The sequence below is a fragment of the Mustelus asterias genome, chromosome 8 (genome assembly GCF_964213995.1).
Source record: "Mustelus asterias chromosome 8, sMusAst1.hap1.1, whole genome shotgun sequence".
Lineage (NCBI taxonomy): Eukaryota > Metazoa > Chordata > Chondrichthyes > Carcharhiniformes > Triakidae > Mustelus > Mustelus asterias.
In genome coordinates, this window is record NC_135808.1 from 44,994,956 (window position 1) to 44,999,856 (window position 4,901).

Below are 4,901 nucleotides of genomic sequence, written 5' to 3' on the forward strand. Positions count from 1 at the left end.
CTGATTAATTTCAATCTTTTCATTCAACATCAAAGGAAAAAAAAGTTTATTCAGTTCAATGAAATTCTTCAATTTAGCTAGTTATTAAAACATTTAAATGTTAAAATCAAAAACATTACAATTTAAAAATATTCAGACAAACAGACAATGAATACAAGACAAATTTATTTTGGCCAAAAGGAAGATCTCTGATTTCACCTACACAGCAAATTAGCAATGAGGCACTCTCAAAAGATCTCAGATTTCATGCCAAAAAGCCGAATGGTTGTACTTTTTGTGATCAGATTATTCAGCCCAGCACTTAATTAAAAGCAATTTCATTCATTCACTGTTCTGTCAATCTAACAATGGCATGTCCTTCAATCAATTATAGTTTGACACCTTCGTACTGTGATCAGTAAGTTTGCGGACGACACAAAATTGGCAGGACTTGCAGATAGTGAGGAGCATTGTCAGAAGCTACAGAAGGATATAGATAGACTGGAAATTTGGGCAAAGAAATGGCAGATGGAGTTCAATCCTGATAAATGCGAAGTGATGCATTTTGGTGGAAATAATGTAGGGAGGAGCTATACGATAAATGGCAGAACCATAAAGGGTGTAGAGACGCAGAGGGACCTGGGTGTGCAAGTCCACAGATCCTTGAAGGTGACGTCACAGGTAGAGAAGGTGGTGAAGAAGGCATATGGCATGCTTGCCTTTATAGGACGGGGCATAGAGTATAAAAGTTGGGGTCTGATGTTGCAGATGTATAGAACGTTGGTTCGGCCGCATTTGGAATACTGCGTCCAGTTCTGGTCGCCACACTACCAGAAGGACGTGGAGGCTTTGGAGAGAGTACAGAGGAGGTTTACCAGGATGTTGCCTGGTATGGAGGGGCTTAGTTATGAGTAGAGATTGGGTAAACTGGGGTTGTTCTCCCTGGAAAGACGGAGGATGAGGGGAGACTTAATAGAGGTGTATAAAATTATGAAAGGCATAGATCGGGTGAACGGTGGGAAGCTTTTCCCCGGGTCGGTGGTGACGTTCACGAGGGGTCATAGGTTCAAGGTGAAGGGGGGGAGGTTTAACACAGATATCAGAAGGACATATTTTACAGAGGGTGGTGGGGGCCTGGAATGCGCTGCCAGGCAAGGTGGTGGAGGCGGACACACTGGGAACGTTTAAGACTTATCTAGACAGCCATATGAACGGAGTGGGAATGGAGGGATACAACAGAATGGTCTAGTTTGGACCAGGGAGCGGCGCGGGCTTGGAGGGCCTGTGCTGTATTGTTCTTTGTTCTTATCTGTCATTCGTCTGTCCGTTTTACAGAAGATCTCTCCCAAAAATTGCTTCTCATGATTCAGTATTCCTCTAACCAGTTTAAACCAGCTCTCATACCAAATGAAGGCGCCTTTATCTTTTGGCATTATCCCCCAGCTTGGATATGCATGGTAATTTACTTTGTTGTATAATTTGTGCCTGACTTGTGCTGATAGCTATCATGAATACATCTTTCATTTTACTGGCATGTTACAAATTAATTTCTTAGAGACATTATTAATATTGCTTAAATATTTTGTATTATTCTCAAACCACATATTCAAACAGTAGCTGCTAATTATCCTCATATTGGGTATTTAGAATTAATCAAAATTCTCAACTACTGTTATGGTGTAAAGCTCCCTGTACATTTTCCCCAGAAGACAGTTGCAGGACAGGTACAGCACACGGTGTTAGACACAGAATAAAGCTTTATATTCAGGGACCCTATCAAACAATCCCAGGACAGGTACAACACAGGATCAGATACAGAGTAAAGCACCCTAGACATGGTCCACATCAAATAATTTCAGGACAAGTACAGCATGGAGTTCAACACAGGATGAAGTTTCCTCTCTGCTGTCCCCTTCAAACACTCTCTAGACAAGTACAGCACAGGGGTTGATACAGAGTAAAGTTCCTCTACACTCGCCCTTCAGACACTCCCTTGACAGTTACAGCATTGTATTAGATACAGAGTAAATCTCCCTGCACATTGTCCCCATCAAACAATTGCAGTACAGACTTAATCTCTTTCTCCACTACTCCTATTATAGAAAGGATATTGGCAGAAAAGATTTACTGGGATGCTACCGGGAATTGATGGTTTGAGTTTTAAGGAGCGGCTGGATAGACTGGGACTTTTCTCTCTGGAGTGTCGGAAGGCTTAGGGGTGATCTTAGAGATCTGTAAAATAGTGAGGGGCACAGATCAGCTACATAGTCAATATCTTTTCCCAAAGGTAGGGGAGTCTAAAACTAGGGAGCATAGGTTTAAGGTGAGAGGGGAGAGATACAAAAGGGTCCTGAGGAGCAATTTTTTCACAGAGGATGGTGAATATCTGGAACGAGCTGCCAGAGGTAGCAGTAGAGGTGGGTACAATTTTGTCTTTTAAAAAACATTTAGACAGTTATATGGGTAAGATGCGTACAGAGGTTAAAAAAACCGCATAGCGGTTAAAAAAAGGGGCGGCATGAATAAGTTGGGCCAAGGGGCCTGTTTTCATGCTATGAACATCTATGACTATCAATCACACCTGGAGCTGGGTTAGATAGAGTGCAAACCTTATTTTACACTGTCCCCATCAAATTTTTTTTTATACTCTTCCAATTCAATCAAATCAAGTCCAATTCAGAGTCTCAACAAGTTGAGACATTTCCGATCCAGGCTGACAAGACAGGGCATGCAGTCCTCTCCCCTGTCTTGGGCCTGATCTACATGAGCCAAGCTGATTGGAGTAGGCAGACGTCTCCGCCGCCCCCCCCCCCGGCTTGATCTTATTTGCATCCCAGCCAAAAGGCCGAGATACGCCCCCAAAAATTGCTTCATATGAAGCATATGAAGCCCAAATGCAACCCAATGGCCACCACCAAGCGCAGCATCTGCAGACCACACCTGATCTTAGCCAAAAGGTACTGTCCCCATCAAATTTTTTTTATACTTTTCCAATTCAATCAAATCAAGTCCAATTCAGAGTCTCAACAAGTTGAGACATTTCCAATCCAGGCTGGCAAGACAGGGCAAGCGACCATTTACCCTGTCCTGGGCCTGATCTACATGAGCCAAGCTGATTGGAGGAGGGAAAGCAATTCCTCCTCCAAGACTTGAGCTCATTTGCATCTTAGCCAAAAGGCCGAGATACCGCTTTTAAAAATTGCTTCATATGAAACATATGAAGCTTAAATGCAACCCAATGACCTCAACCAAGTGCAGCATCCACATAACTACACTTGATCTTAGCCAAAAGGCCGAGAAGCGATCCCTATCAAATAATCTCTGCACAGGGATAAACACAGAGAAAATGTTCCTCGACGGGGTCCCTATCAAATACTCGCATCACAGTGTTAGATATAGAGTAAAGTTCATAGAAACCCTACAATGCAGAAGGAGGCCATTCGGCCCATCGAGTCTGCACCGACCACAATCCCACCCAGGCCCTACCCCCACATATTTACCCGCTAATCCCTCTAACCTACGCATTTTAGGATTCTAAGGGGCAATTTTTAACCTGGCCAATCAACCTAACCCGCACATCTTTGGACTGTGGGAGGAAACTCCCCATCAAACAATTGCAGGACGGGTACAACTTGAGATTAGATACAGAGTAATGCTCCCTCTAAATAATCCCCTCAAACACTCACAGAGCAGGCGCTGTTCGAGTTAATTACAAAGTCAAGCTCCCTCTACAATATTCCCATCAAGCACTCACTGGACAGTTACAGCACAGTGTTAGATAGAGTCAGGCTCCCTCCAATCAAACACTCTCTGGACAAGTACAGCACAGGGTCATATACAGAGTAAAGCTCCCACGACACTGCCCCCATCAGACACTCCCTGAACAGTTACAGCACAGGATTCGATGCACAGCAAAGCTCCCTCTACACTGCCCCCATCAAACAATTGCAGTACAGGTACAGCATGGCGTTAGATATCGAATAAAGCTTCCTCAACACTGCCCCAGTCAAACCCTCTCTGGACTGGTACAGCAGAGGGTTAGATACAGAGCAAAGCTCCCAATATTTTGTTCCATCAAACAATTGCAGGACATTATAGCACAGAGTTAGATAAAGAGTAAAACTCCCAATACAGTGTCCCCATCAAACAATTGGAGTACAGATACAGCAAAGGGTAAAGTTCCCTCTGCACTATACCAATCAAACACTCCCAAGACAAGTACAACACAGGCTTAGACACAGGGTAAAGCTTGGTATAAGCAGGGTATATCTTGTCCCCATCAAACAATTGCAGGACAGGAACAGCACAGTGTTACATAGAAAGTAAAGCTTCATATTCAGGGATCCTATCAAACACTCCCGGGACAGGAACAGCACGGACAAGTACGGACAAGTACGGTGTGGAGTTAGACACAGGATAAAATTTCCTCTACGCTGTCCCCTTCAAACACTTTCTGGACAAGTGCAGCAGCACAGGGGTCGATACAGAGTAAAGTTCCCTTTACACTGGCCCTCTAGACACTCGCTGGATAGTTATAGCACAGGGTTAGATGCAGAGTAAATCTCCCGATACATTGTCCCCATCAAATAATTTCAGGACAAGTATAGTATGAGGGCAGCCCAGTGGCACAGTGGTTAGCACTACTACCTCCCAACACTAGGGACCCAGGTTTGATTCCTGGATTGGATCACTGTCAGTGTGGAGTTTGCACAATCTCCCCGTGTCTGCATGGGTTTCCTGTGTGCTCCGGTTTCCTCCCACAGTCCAAAGATGTGTGGGTTAAGTGGATTGGCCATGGTAAATTGCCCCTAAGTGTCAGGGGGACGAGCTCGGCTAAATGCATGGGGTTGTGGGAAGGGGCCTGGGTGGGATTGTGGTCGGTATAGTCTCAATGGGCCGAGTGGCCTCCTTCTGCACTGTAG

At 44.4% G+C, this 4,901-nt stretch overlaps 1 pseudogene; it reads right to left on the minus strand.

Moving 5' to 3' along the window:
• Window positions 1-3,082: 3,082 nt before the first annotated feature.
• LOC144498039 (U2 spliceosomal RNA) lies at window positions 3,083-3,284 on the minus strand (annotated as a pseudogene).
• Window positions 3,285-4,901: the final 1,617 nt, after the last annotated feature.